A 15,464-nucleotide genomic window follows, 5' to 3' on the forward strand; every position below is an offset into this window, starting at 1 on the left:
TCCCTACTTTCATAACTTGTAACGGTGTCAAGCTCTTTAATGCTATCTTATTCTGTCTTGTTGCTGAAGTGCCATTTTCATTGTCATCTTTAATTGTGTAACTCTGATCCATAAACCCCACTTTGAGTCTTTGGACTGGTGCCGTCGGGGAAGGTGATGAGGATCTGTTACTGAAGTCATGAATCAGTCTCAGAGCTTACTCTGTTCCGACTTGGTTGGCTAGCCCAAACGCTCTAGTCTTGGGTAAAAGCATAAAACATATTTTCCGATGCTAAACTGAAGTCTTTGTCCAAATTTGTGTCGTTATTTTCGAAAAACACCTCTCACTAAAACTTCCTCAGTTTTTCAGATAGAAGCTAAATTTCAACTGACCCGTTATATAAAAAACCGTATAAGTAAAAGTTTGCCACACATTTCCCTGTTGAAAAGGTTTCCACATGTGAATTGCCTTTAAATAATTTCCCACTTGGCCTTTGATATTTCAAATGTTTTCTTTTGATTAAATGTTGAAAGCGGCTCCCATAGAATTTATAATAATGTAAGCATTTTTTACCACATGTGGTGTTTTTGCTCAGCCAGTTTCAAAGCCATCTGACAGCTGAAAAGTCAATTCCGTTTTCTCTTGTGTTTAAAGGGGGAAGGTGGAAGTGATGTTCTGTTTGATCTGAGTTATTCCTGAGTACCTGCTTTCTCCTCACATCTATTTAAATTGTCCATTGGTGGGTTGAGCAGTGTTGCAGGGGGGATCCCTTGACCATAGTGCTATCTGTTCCAAACCAACCCAAAAACATTATTTTCTGTAGAGCATTCTTTTTGTGTTCATTACTTGATTCCCAGTGCATTAAAGATATTATTCAGTGTAGTGTTCCGTCACCCCATTGGTGATTGTTGTTACCTATTCAAATATATTCTGATTTAAATTCAAAATACATAAATAAATATTTAATTTTGCAAACTAGCCTGATTCCTGGTTCAGTGTGATCGGGGGAGGGGGGGTTTCAGGAAAAGGGTGTGATATGAGTGGTGAATATTGAACTTATAGATAAAAATAAATAAGGGTTTCATGTGCGCACTACATACTGGGCGAGACTTGGGTGTGTGCCTTATTGAAATCACTTACAGTCTATGCTGGGGGAGTACCGCTCAGAGCATACTCATGCTCTGGATATGCAGCACACAGAGCTGCGACAGCCACGGCAAACTGTGAATATTTTTGTGGGTAGAACTTGTACACATGCTGGTGACAGCACCGCAAATGATTCCAGAAGGCTGAGGTACCTAGTGAATGGATATCATAGATCTTCCCCCTCCTACAGTCTTTTATCCCGGGCACAATGTACATTCCAACAATTTACCCTATGAAGCGGAAACCACATAAGGCACCTTAAGGTTATTCCAGGCTAAGTGGATAATGGCAAATGGGGAGCTTTCTACCTGCCCTCCTTGTCTTTTCTGAAGTAATCCTCGGTCTTCCTTAAACCCTCATTCAGCTCTGTTCCTCCTCCTGACCTCTACAGTATTGGCTCTCATCCAGACCCCTGCAATACTGACTCTCCTCTTGACTATCGCTCAGGCTCCTCCTGCCTCTGTGTCAGTGTCGCCTTCATTCCCTTCATCAACCCCAAAAATATCTGCAGCTGCTCCATCTGCTGGATGAGGACAAATGCCTCTATGCCTCAACCCGAGAATGCCTACAAACTGTGCCCTCCCCTCTTCTGATTCCAACTAAGACGATAAGTGATCTGCATTTATTGAATTTAGGGCATTGTACTCCTCGTGCACAGGCAGCACCACACCAGATTCCTCCACCTGCATACTGCCATACCACACAACCACCAAAAGAGCTTCTCATCTAAAATATCAAAGAATTCAAAAACAAAAACCTGCCTTCCCAAATAAACTAGCTCCCACAGCAAGAAAACAATAACGTTTTCAGAAACAAAATAATAAGTAAAACAGTTTTCAAATTCAAATACTAACACAAGAGAAAAGATCCCCTAACAAAAAAACGAAGTGGCTTCCCATATAAACTGCCAAAATGCTTACCACAAGTAGAGGATTAGCAGTTAAAAACAAAATGTTTTCAAATCGCAGCACACGCAGTCTTCAAGAAAAGAGAAAACATGCCTGATGCCTCAAAATCGCACTTTCCCAAACTCCTTGTGTTGATCAGCCTGCCTTAACCTTCCTGCAGCCAAACCCCAACCAGAAACATTGACTTTTCTGGTTCTTTATTTTAGCTTCCGACCGCATATACTGCCAAATAATTCATCCAAAACCATGTGAGACTGCCCGAATTTTATATCATGATAATGATGTTGCACGAATCCTCCCAAGATGCCCAAATCCATGTACAGGCTTCCCGATCGTACTTGAACCCGTGAAAGTGATTTGGAGATCGCAATTCTTCAGCAGGCTTCTGTGTTTTCACCCAGACTAGGCAATTGAGCCCACACTGAGTGCAGGGGGTGTGGGTGGGGTTCGGGAAGATCCACCTAGTCCAACCTTTCACAGTGAAAGCTGCATTTCTAGAGACACACCCCCCCCTTCCTACTGGATTCCTACTGAAGAGGTCATTTTTACCTACTATTTCAGCGGGAAGTGTAAGAGGATTCAATTCAACACTACAGCTAAGTCAACGCCTAGTCTATAATACTGAATGAAAACCCTTATTGATATATCTTTATGTCCAGTTCATGCGTTCTGGATGACTACCCCTATATAACACCCCTCTCTTGGAATCCCCCTGACCCCACTGAGCCAAGAAGTAGTTCTGTTTTGCAAGTTAAAAGGTTTATTTGATAATTTAAACAAGAGATGTATATATCACACCTTATAATAAATTAATAATTGAATAGCACACTTAATCTGATATGATAAAGATCAACAACGGAGAATCTGGCACTAGCACACTTCTTATAATCACTAATGAGTTGACATGAAATGGATAAGGTAGCACACTGGTAAATAGGAACAAAAGTATAATGTGGTAGAGGATGCTTTATGTAAGCTCAGGTGGATGCAATATTCAATGAATGCAGTACAGAAAATACTCAATATGATTTCAACCAAACAATGTAATCACTTTTCTCTGGCAATCCCCTCCCCCCCTTGATGCAAGGCAATGAAATGGAAGGAAAACACACAGTTCTCAGAAATGCAATCAATGTAAATCAGTTCACCCCAGCAAGCTTACACTACAGAAAACAGATAGGAGTTTTGAAAACACAGGCAAAAGGCTTTGATATGTGCTAGCAATGGATGAGAAATATGCTGGAAATGCTTTTAATTCCCTTTCAGAGGTTCAGGGTGAGTGGTATCTAGTTAATATTAGTCCAGGCTCACACTAGCAATGAGGCAGGGATAGTTAGCAGGTTAAACGAATTTCTGGCAAATGGAAGGCAAGCAGCAGCAGTTTTTACATGTGAAGAAATTTGCAAATCGTGGTAAAATTCGCGAATGCGTGTTCCACGATTGCGGTAAAACTATAAGGGGTAGGAAGGTGGTTCTTGGTTCGTAGGAAAGCCACGATTCTAACCTTTCAGATGAAAGTTATTGCTAGTCTCTAGCACAAACGGTTGCGGAGATATGAGCGATTTTGTGAAGGTCGTTTTTCAGATTTGAAATTTTAAAGTTCAAAAAGACAAGTGCAGCTTGCAACTAGGAAATGACAAGTGACAGCTTTACAAATGACAGGTGACAGTTAGGAGGCAGTTCTACTTAGATTAAATAGATTGAAGTATATTATTTTAACTAGGAGATTGGTTCTGCACAGTTTTCTAGGTACTCACACTATATTCTTGAGTGAAATGGGCCTCGCCATGGATCTGGTCAGGTTTTAAACTCGCCTCTGGTCTCTGCACTTCACAGTGATCTGGGTCAGCTCTCTCTGGTTCTCTGGTCTGGGTCTCTAGTTCTGGATAGATTGAAGTCTCTAGTTTGGCTCTCTGAAGATTGATGGAGGTAAGTATGGATTTTTCCGGCAGAGCGTCCCGCTGCAGATGGAATTGAAGGTCCCTATCTGTCCTGTCTGTCTGCTTTTATGTGTTTAGAATGTGGGTGTGTTCTAGCATCACTGACCCTACCTCTCTCTCAGCTTCTAATTGGTCAAACTTCCATTTATCATTTGATTGGGGAATGAACTGTGAGTCAGAGGGATGTCATTTTATGGCTTGCAGATAGGACACTCCTCTGTCAGATTGCACACATTCTATATTTGATAATAAAAGACATATTTCACAGTTACACAGTTGCTTGAAATTACATATACATGGTGTGGCTGAATTTAGCCATGTCTCTGTCCAAATCTGCTGTTTCTAAGAGCTTGCATTCAGAAATGGCACATAATTGACTTTTTAACTGATTTTTCAATTTCTGACATTGACCCAACTTTACATACATGTGTGCAGGGAGTATGGACATTAACTGATGAAGTTTCAGATTTTTAACATGCATACATTTAGAGTAATATCCACTTTTCCGCTAAAACCCCCCTGAACACGCCACCGGGTCGAAAAACCTCTTAAAATGTGGGCAGAAAAATCACAAGAATTATGGTATCATTTATAAAATTTTCACATGTCCGCTCTATGAATGATCCATCTTTTTAAAGTTATGTTCTGGCTCCAAAGGGGTGTGGTTTCCTCTCAGCACAAGGTAGAAATACTGGTTTATCCAGTTCTGCCGAGCCAGCTTGCTCTCACAGGCAGTGCTCCTCCCAGCTTCTGCCAAGAGGAAGCTACATTTTACGACTGCTGTAATAAAACCTTTGCCTGAGTCAGGAGAGGCTCATTGTTCAAGAGGAAGCCATTTATGATCCTCTCAATAAACCCTCTGCCTGGGTGAAGGGAGTTGCATTGTTCACTCTCCTGCAGAGCACAGGTAATTCAATTATCAGATAGATGGCATATCCTTAGTGTGAGCAGCAAAAGGGCAGCTAGGCCTGGGAACACAGCTGTGACTCAAGTTTCACTCCTGATGGGGGTAGTTGCCAGGCAAATTGGAATCTCTTTAAGCCAGTTTCAGATAAAATGTCACTTTTTGTTCCCCAGTTTCTGCATTCAAATAAAACTAAACATTTTCACATATGCAGCTAGAATGCTGATTCTAAGTGCAAAACTATGACATTTCAACAGTTACAAAGGCATGTGACACCAAACATAGGTCACTCATTTAATCTAAACATTTTCGATTTTAGTGTCTTTAAATCCAGTGCAACTTAAACTGCTGCAATCCACAGCTCAGCCAGTCTTGTTATAAACCTTCAAGTCACTTCAGAATATCACTTTACATTGTATCCACCTCTCAGTAAGTCTTTCTTTGGCCTGCTTTGGGTTCATTCATTTTTACACAAAAAAGCAAAATCTGGTGTTGTTTTAAATTGCCGGCTTTTGGATAGTGGTGAGTACTGGTACTGCACCCATTTTTGGGATTTAAGAATGAATTCCCCACAATTCTAGTTGCATTTGGCAATCAGCATTGCCATTCCCAATGGTTTCAGACTACTGTGCGGGTAGTCCAATGGTGGTTTTAAAGCGCTTTGAAGCTAACCGGCGCTACTGTTTTTCCTTTGGCAACCCATTTCCCTCATGGCAACCCGGCCTTTCATTCTCGCACAGGTGGGTGGCAAGTGAGGCAACCATTTTGGTGTGCGCACAAACTGCGCAGCTTTCCTGGATTTCGGCGCACATGTGGGTTTTCCGCCATCTTGAATTTTCTAAGCCCACAGCACCAAATGTTGTGGCATGATAGCTTAAACGTGGGTCAGGACACCCAACAAGCCCCCCCACGCGACTGCACTTTGAATTTGAGTCGATGGGGAGTCGCGTGCCCAAGGGTTTTGACCCACGCACCGGTCTGTCCGCATAATCTTCTTCCTCTTCTGTAGATGGCATAGTTCAGCATCTTCTTCTCCATCCGGTACTGATCGATCAGTTCTCCTCGCCGGTCCTGATGGGAATATTGGGCGGTCCACTGGGCCCATTGGATCTTCGTTCCCGGTCTCCGTATCATCCTCCTTGGCCCGTCTTCAGGTTTTCTTTCTCCTAGGACGACAAAGGAAGAGCGGCAATACCTACTCATAGACGTTTTTCCACCACTGTTGAGATAGTGGGGCAGCATATGCATTTCATCATAACAAAACATTACATTCTTATTTTGAAAAAAAAACAGTACAACTAAGGGACAGTTTCATGCAAATCACAATATTTTAGAGACTAGATGTGGTATGTTTTATGGTTGGAACTGAATTAGTCTGAGACAGTACCCGCTAGGATTCCAGAGGATTTCTCCAGTTGTTGCAGAGTGTGCCTGGGATGGCAACATTTCAACTGGTTAATGTGGACCCACTTGTCTTCCCCCGCTGCCGAAGGACCTTTGGGGATGTGGATTTTGTAAGCCACAGGGGAGATCTTGTCGATGATCTCAAAGGGTCCCTTCCATGTAGGCAAAAATTTGCGCTGCTTGGCCTGGTTCCTTTGGAAGTTGTATAGATAGACCCGGTCTCCCACCTGATATTCCTTCCTGGAAGTTTTCAGGTCATAATGGGTCTTCATGCTATCAGCTGATCTTTCTAGATTCCGCTGAGCATAAGCAAAAGCATGTTGGAGGTGTTTCCTTAAATTCTCTACATACTCATGAGTAGTGGAGGCATTTATCAGTGTCTGCTCTTGGGTCCTGTAGAGCAAATGCTGAGGAAGCACCATCTTGCGCCCAGTCATCAACTCAAATGGTGACATTTTGGTTGCAGATGAAGGGGTAGATCTGATGGCCATTAGGACCAGAGGTAATCGGATATCCCAACTTGGCCCAGAATCTGCCACAAACTTCTTTAATATGCTCACAATTGTCCGGTTATATCTCTCTACTGCCCCAGAAGAAGCTGGTCTATAAGCAATATGCAGCTTTCTCTTGACCCCCAGGATCTCCCACATCTTTGTCATTACTTCACTGGTGAAGTGGCTACCTCTGTCTGACTCAATCCTTTGAGGTAGACCAAAACGGGAAAAGATGTGGTTAATCATCAAGGCAGCTGCTGTTTCTGCCTTGCAGTTTGGGGCTGGGAGACATTCCACCCACTTGGTAAACAAGCATGTCACAGTCAACATGTACTTATTCCCCCTAGCCGAGCAAACCACAGGGCCTACAAAGTCGATTTGTAAATCTGACCATGGCAGTGTCATCCCCCTCTTTTGTAAAGGCGCCCGGTGTGTGAGGGATGTCGGCTGAAATTGTGCACACACAAGACAACCCTTCAAGTATTGGTTGAGGTCCTGGCCCATGTGTGGCCAGTAGGCAACCTCTCTTAAGATTTCCAATGTTGTGTGAAACCCCCTGTGACCGGCAGTGGCCGCATCATGGGCGTGACTTAACATCAGGCTTCGGAATGAGGTAGGAACCACCCACTGATCGTGGCCAGCTTTGGATTTCCTTACCAGCAAACCGTCTTGGATCCAGAACATTTTTGGACATTTCATCAACACTCTTAGGTCCTCTTTCCCAATGTAATCGGTATCCGTCAGGGGAAAGTTCTCAGGGTCCTCAAGGTGCTGGTAAAATTTACCAATTATTGGATCCCCCTTCTGAGCGGTAATCAAATCAGCATCAGGGGTCTCCTTACTCCATTGTACAATTGAAAGGTCGTTGTGAGCATTTGTCTGGGACCTAGTGATGGCAGTGACCTGGATTTCCCCCAACAGGGACTCAATCTCAATTAGATCCCCTTGGATGGCCCCGGTTTTGGCCAGCTGATCAGCTAAGTCATTTCCAGTTTTGTCTGGTCCCTCTACTTTAGAATGACCCTTGATCTTTTTCCAATAGATGGTCATCTCATTCGAGGTGATCAGATCATCAATGTTTTGGATCAACTTCCCATGTTTCAAGGGTTTGTTGTTAGCACATAACATGCCTCTGGTTTTCCAATTAACCAGGTGCTCCACGAACCCGTTCCGTACATAATCCGAATCTGTGATTATGACCAGTTCGTGGAGTTGATGCTGGACAGCAGTGAGGATGGCCTGATGCACAGCCATCAATTCTGCCACCTGACTACTTCGGGGACCAATTTTGTATCCAGCGGAGGGTTCTGGGGACTCATTCACCCATGCATTCCCTACGCCGGCCACCAGTTCTTTCTCCCCGTTGTTGTCAACATGGTAAGAGCATCCATCCACATAGACAGTGGGCATTCCCTCACACTTGTCTTCTAAGTCAGCCAGACCTTGCGCGAGGGGACTCTTCTTGTTTTGGCCATATCTGACCTCCACAGGAAAGCCTTGCATTGACAGAATCCAGGAAGTAATTCGGGAGTTACTCACATTTCCGGCCCGGATTCTGTCACTTTGGAGATATTGCAGAGGCTGGTGTGGAGTCTCCACTATGATGTGTTCCCCCTGGATAAACGGGCGGTAATTCTTCAATGCCCACACCGTTGCCAGGAGTGCCTTCTCACAATCGTTGAATTTTTCCTCCACAGAGGATAAAGTTTTGCTCGCATAGGAGATTACTTTATTGACCTTGTCATGCTTTTGATATAATACTGCCGTCAAGCACGTATTAGAGAACCCTGTCTCCAGGAAGAACTCCTTGTTTCTGACCGGGTAAGCTAGGCAAGGCGCTTGTGAGAGACTTCTTTTGAGTTGTTTTACTGCCTCGGCTTGTTCTGGACCCCATTCCCACTTGACCCCCCCCTTCAGGAGATGAATCAGGGGTCTGGTGATCTCTGCGTAGCCCTCAATGAACTTTCTGCTGTAATTAGTCAGTCCAAGGAGGCTCCTTAGTTCCCGCAGAGTTGTGGGGTCTTTCAGTTTCTGAAGTGCTTCCACTTTCTTTTCCTGGGGACAAAGACCCTGAGGAGTAATCTCATGCCCCAAGAAGTTAACACGGGTTTTACACCACTGTGCTTTCTGAAAGGAAAGTTTTGCTCCGGCGGCCCTCAACTGTGTCAGAACATAACGGATCTCCGCTATGTGTTCCTCAACAGTTGAGCTTTTGATGAGGACATCATCTACATAAGCCAGGTTACCCCTTGCACCCAAGTCGGGCATGGCCTTGTGTAGAAAAATATTGAACTCATTACCGGAGTTGAGGTATCCGAAGGGAGTCCGGGTCCATGTGTACTGCTGGCCCCCAAAGGTAAAAGCCAGCTTGTATTGGTCCTCCCTACTGACAGGCACAGTCCAGTATCCATTGGTCAGGTCTATTGCAGTGAATACCTGTGACCCCTGGATCTGGGCCAGCCCTTGGTCAATGTAGGGCAGTGGCCATCGGGAAGTATGGACCCGTTTGTTGAGCTCCCTAAGGTCGGCGCAGAGTCTCCACTGGCCGTTTGGCTTCAATATTCCCAGCACCGGATTATTGAAGGTGCTGTGGACTGGACGGATTATTCCCCGGGACTCAAGGTTCTTAATTATTTCAGTAAGGGACTCCATTGATGCGAGAGGCAAGCGATATTGCTTCACAAACACAGGAGTCATGCCAGGGTCCGTGGGGATTGTTGTTGTGTGGATGTCAGTGCGACCACAGTCATAGGAGTCTACCGCAAAGAGATCTTGGAAATCCAAGAAAACTTGTTTCAACTTTTGCTTTTGTTCCAGAGTCACACAGGCATCAGCTAGGTTGACTCTCTCTTCCACCATCTGCCTGAAGCCTGGAAAGACTTCTGGTTTGGCTATTTCCGCGGCCTCCTCCAGCTGGGTGGAGAAGTCCCTGGTCAGAGTGCTGATTTGGACCGGAGGTTTCAGGTGGGAAAGGCAGCCCTCATGGACCTGGAAAATCACCTCATCCCTCCTGAAGTCACAAGTCACATCTTCCTTACCATAAGGGCAAGAAGTGTACACCAGGAAGTTCCCCCCATGCCGGGTAAAAATCCTGTCTGGTGTTGTATTGTCCTCACTGTCACTGTCAAAACAGTCCTTGGGGATTGGTCCTAACAGTTCATTTACAAGATCAATGGAGAAATGTTGGTCATCAACCGCCATTCCAATAATGGTGCCTGCGGCTAGAGTAATACTCTTTAAGTCGCTGTTATCCACCTCTATTAGAATGGTGTCATGTTCTATGTTGACTAATGGAGTTGGGTTTACCCCCAACCCTTGCTGTTGGAAAGAAGCATTTAGATGTATGTAAGCATCAGGGTTTTTCAACTCTTGTCCCCTTTTAACTTTCACTTCCAGGGAGAATTGTCGGGTCCTTTCTGGGATGGTGACTTCCTCTTTAACCTGAATTTCAACTGCATAAGGTAGCAATTGAGCTGACCTAAATGCTTTTTCTGGATCATCAAAGCCCATGGGATTATCCGCTAATCGGGACCAAGCTTTGAAGTTTATTAGGTCCAAACTAATGGCAAAGCGATTGAGAATGTCACTGCCTAAGTAAAAGGCGGCAGGGACGTCTCGCACGACCCAACAATTGTGGACTATGCTCTTGTTGCCAATGGAGATTTTGAGCATACATCTGCTTGGCAGGAGATGTTTGGAATTAGGTGCTTCCAGGTCCATTTCCCATTTGTCTACCAGTTTGAAGGTGGGAATGGCTGGATCTTTTGGGAGTTGGCGAAACATGGCTTCGCTGATGAAGCTCTTACCGTTGTTCACACACACTCGAGCGAGAACAGAGTCCTTCCCATCATTTAACTGAACAGGGATGAACAACTGCTCTCCAATTTGCTGAATATCAGCCAGGCTCTGAGCTGATTTCACATCTTTCTGGACTATAGGAGTGGGAGTTTCAGATTGTGGATTGGTATAGAATTTCAGAGTGTTTCCTTCCAGCGTGGGATACCACTTTAGACTGGAAGGAAGGTTGATTTTCAGAAATAGAGAGGACCCCCCATCACTAGTCTGTTGTCCTACTGCTATTACTGTCACGTCTGGAATCTGGTTGTTCTGGAAGTGAAATTCTACTTGGTCAGATTTTTGTTCAACCATGTGGCATGTGCCGTTTAAACTAACATGGTTGACACTCTGTTTTAATTTTATTGGTCGGCTAGTCTGGGTCCAGAGGACCTTGTTTACACAATCTATTAGGGGTGACAACCTTCTCAGGAGGTCATTCCCTAGTAAACAAGGGGTGCCCTCCGGGGTCACAACTATGAACGGGTGTTTCAACTTATGTCGCCCAATTTTAATGTCCAAGTCTGCAGTCCCCTCAACGGGAATTTCCTTCCCGTCAAAGTTCTGTAGTTGTCCCGGAAGAGAGGTGAGAGGAATTTGGTAATTCTCTCCCCTTCCTGCATTCAGTTCGTCAAAGGCCCTTCTGGACAGAAGGGTAGCTTGAGATCCAGTGTCCACCAGTGCCGAGATTGTACCCTGCCCCTGTACTTGTACCGGGGCATAATATCTTCCCTCCTTCTCCTCAAGGGGGCACAGGTAATGTACATTTTTGGACAACTGGTGGGCTAACTTACTGGTTTTGGACATTGCTAGCGAAGAGATTTGGGCAGAATTCTGTGGAGAGTCTTGGGAATCTGAAAGAAAAATTTGGCAACTGGAGATCAGAGCCATTGTGGGTTCCCCTGGTTCCAGTTCTGGGCCGCCCCCCCCTTTTTGGAGGCAGTCCCCAGTATGGGTTTGAACCCGGGGATTTTCTGGCTGTTGGTTCTGGGATGAGATGGTGGGCGGCGGTAGCTCAGTCTCCACATCTCCCCAGTCTGGATTTGCATTCCTAGGGACCCATTTTTCTTTGGGAGGAGTTCCCCCCTCTCTGAAGGAGAAGATCCTTTTCTCAGGATCCTCTGAGGATCCCTCTCCCTCAAATTGGAAGATCTGTACCTCCTCCTCAAATTGAGTCTGTTTGGGTCTTTTGTTTCTCCTACCCCCCCTCTGCTCCTTAGGAGGCAGACTTTCAGGGGCCAGAGATTTTGTTTCCGGTTCCTGGGTTTCCAGGGGCTGTTTACAAGTGAGGAAGGAAGCTTCCTCCAAGGCTTTACACCCCCCTTCCCTTTGTGCCTCCTCCCTGGGAACCGGTGAGTTATCGGGGTGCTGCCCCCGTCATTGTTCTGGAGCACCAGGTCCAGAGTTGGGTGCGTTCTGCGCCGGCATGCTGATCTGAGGGTTCTGCTGCGCCCTCAGTATATGACCCATATCCCGCGCCATGTTTTGAACCTGGCGCTCTAACTGGGAAACCCGCTCAGGCTGATACGGGGCCCTGTTTTCTCCCCTGGGCTGATCCCGGGAAGGGTAGCTATCCCTCCTCTGGTAATACCCCGGGTTGGGAAGATTTGGGTACCCCTCCACCCTTGGCCTCCCCTCTCCCGGATTCAGTGGTCTGGGCTCAGGGAATTGGGGAAAGAAGGATGGATGGTTTTGGGGCTGAAAGTTGGGTGGATACCTGGGGAAAAAGTTCTGCCCAGGATTTGGAGAGTTTCTGCCCTCCGGTGGGAAATTAGGAGGGAAGTTCCCTGGGTTAGGTGCTTGGCTGGATCCCCCCCCTTGGGCTGGAGGAGTCCACACATAACCCAGGATGGGTCTGTTTCCCTTGTAATGGGGACTTACATAATCAGGAGAGCGAGGGACCCCATTTGTGGGGCTGCCTCCCTGGCTCCCTGTCTGTGACTGGCCCGAGGACCTTCTGGGCCTAGCATTATTAGGTGCAGGTAGGTTTTTAGGCCCCCCCATCTCCAAATCTAAAACGGGGTGACCTTTACCTCTGCCACCTTGGCAGCAGCAGGGGTGCTGTTGGCTTTGGGGTTTTTCTGGGCATTACTTTTGCTATCTATCGGTTTCTGCACCTCATAGATCCGGGTAGCCTGTTCAATGACCCAGTCTAAAGATCTTTTCTCGTGAAAATCCCTCACGAGCTGGGTCATGATATATTTGGGCAAGGCATGGAAAAACGTATTAATAAATTCCCTGCTATCCGTGCGCACCCTTCTTGTGGTCTGTGCAAAAGCACGCTTTAACTCCTGCACAAATTCTTGTGGGGCCTGATCCTCCCCACATTGCAAATTGTAGGCTGCCTTGCGAGCCTCTTGAGGATTTCTGTGAACAGAAAAATGTTTCAAGATGGCCGCCTTATAGGTGGACCATCTTAAATGATTTTGGTCCTCCAGCCCCGCAAAGAAACTGGAGTATTCCGGGGAGAAGGTCCACTTTACATATTGAATACAGCTTTGGCTGTCCTTCAAATGGAAAGTCTCCATCATTTGTTCAAACAACTGTAAGTGCTCCCAAACAGAATACTTAGCGTTCTTATGGTAAGGCGTGATGACGCTCCTGATCGCCTTAATCTGCTTTAAGGGGTCCTTAAGCAAGGCCCTTTTTGCCTTATTGGCCTTTTTGGTTCGGGTAACCCTTGTCCATTCATCCTCGGACTCAGAGGCACTGCTCCCAGAGGTTCCCGTCTGATCTTCCAGGTTTTCCCGGATTCTGCGAGCCTGGGAATGGCTGGCAGAATGTGGGGACCTGGTCTCCTGTGTCCTGCGCAGTTCAGAGGAGTCTTCAGATTCCTCCTTGCTGCCAGGATTTGATGGGTACCCCCTCCACTGACCTAACTGGGCAGAGGTTTTCAGGATGCCCTTAATGGGCCTACTCTCCTGGGGTTCCCCACTGAACTGTACTGTACTTGGGTGCCCATACCCGGATGCCCACCCCTCCATTCCTGAGTGGTACTGGCCTATGAGCCCCATACTTTTAGCTGGATAGTAATCTGCCATCCCTGTGGCCCTGTGCTCATGTGCACCAGGGGACATGGGGGTGGCAGAGTCCAGGGACTGAGAGGTATGAGGGCCTCTGGTACTAGGGCTCCTGAGGTTATGCTCCGGAGTTTCCATTTCCCAGCGAACCTCATCTCTATCCGCCCCTGCTCCCTGTTGCAATGCAAGAGCCTGCATTTGTGCCTTCAGTTCCTCTGTTAAGGCCTTACTCGACTCTATCAGTTTCTCCTGCATCGCTACCTGTTGCTGGAGCCTATCATTGTGTTGACAGAGGGCCTCATTCTCCCTCTGTGCTTCCTGGTTGGTCCTGGAGAACTGGGCCAGTCTTTGCTGCAGGAGGTTTACCTCCTGGGCAATGTCCCTATTGGCCTGCTCCTTTCTTGCTAGAGCATCTTCCACCCTTCTGGTGTGCTCTACCAAGTTCTGGTTTTCTTTTTGGAGATCACCCAGCCCCTGGAGGGCCAGGTGATTTTCTTCAATTTCCTTTTTTAAGTGGCAGACTTCCTGGCCTATGGCGTCTCTTTTCTGACTAAGAGCCTGCATTTGTGCCGCCAGGTCGTCCCTTTGCCGTTGAAGGGCACCAGCTTTTTGGCGCTCCTCATCAAACTCTGCCTGGGTATCCAGGTCTTTCAAGATCAGCTTGTTGCTCTCTACCTTCACTCTATCTAGATGACTTTGCAGGGTGGCTACCTGCTCCGTGCATGCCCTGTTAAAGTCTAATTGTTGCTCCAGCTTTTTCTGGCTCTGCAGTAAGGAGTCCAAACTGTCTTGGTGCTCCTTCTGCAGGGCCAGAAATCTAGTATCCTGTTCTACCTTTTCCTGTTGCAGCACATCCAAATCCTTCTTTATTTTAATGATGTGCTGCCTACTATCATCTTCTGACTCCTGGCTCCTCTGCAGCCTCTGCTCAGAAGAGACCAGGTCAGATTGGGCCTTCTCTAACACAATCTGTTGCCTATTTGCCAGATTTTGGCTTTCAGCACATCTATCCTGCATGTCTCCCATATATAGGTACAGGTATGCTGCTATCCTGGCAATCTTATTGTGTTCCTCTTTGGCTTTAGGAGCCATATATAGTTCACTCAGGGCCACATGTAAGGGACCCTGATCTCTATATATATCTGACCCTGTTTCAGTGACCTGTCGCGTGATGGCCTGCAACCAGGCATCCTGGCCCTGTTCAGTCCATTCACCTCTCACAAATAGCTTATGCAAGAGGTGCTCTCTGGCTATTTTCATGTCTACCAAGGTCGTCATTCTAGAGATTGGTCTCTGTCCTGACTTACAGAAGTTAGTATTTTATTTTTGCAGAACAGAACTTTTCTTGGAGTGTCCCTTTTGAGGAATGCTTCACAGCGCAATGCAGCGTGGTGATCCGACCGGATGTATGTATCCCGTCAGTTAGCACACTGTATTAAGCTGCACAAGTGGTATTCTAACCCAAACGTCCGGCTCGAGCCCCCAATTTGTAAGAGGATTCAATACAACACTACAGCTAAGTCAACGCCTAGTCTATAATACTGAATGAAAACCCTTATTGATATATCTTTATGTCCAGTTCATGCGTTCTGGATGACTACCCCTATATAACACCCCTCTCTTGGAATCCCCCTGACCCCACTGAGCCAAGAAGTAGTTCTGTTTTGCAAGTTAAAAGGTTTATTTGATAATTTAAACAAGAGATGTATATATCACACCTTATAATAAATTAATAATTGAATAGCACACTTAATCTGATATGATAAAGATCAACAACGGAGAATCTGGCACTACCACACTTCTTATAATCACTAATGAGTTGACATGAAATGGA

The sequence above is a fragment of the Ambystoma mexicanum genome, chromosome 7q, assembly GCF_040938575.1.
Source record: "Ambystoma mexicanum isolate Mex_15411 chromosome 7q, UKY_AmexF1_1, whole genome shotgun sequence".
In the NCBI taxonomy this organism is placed as follows: Eukaryota; Metazoa; Chordata; class Amphibia; order Caudata; family Ambystomatidae; genus Ambystoma; species Ambystoma mexicanum.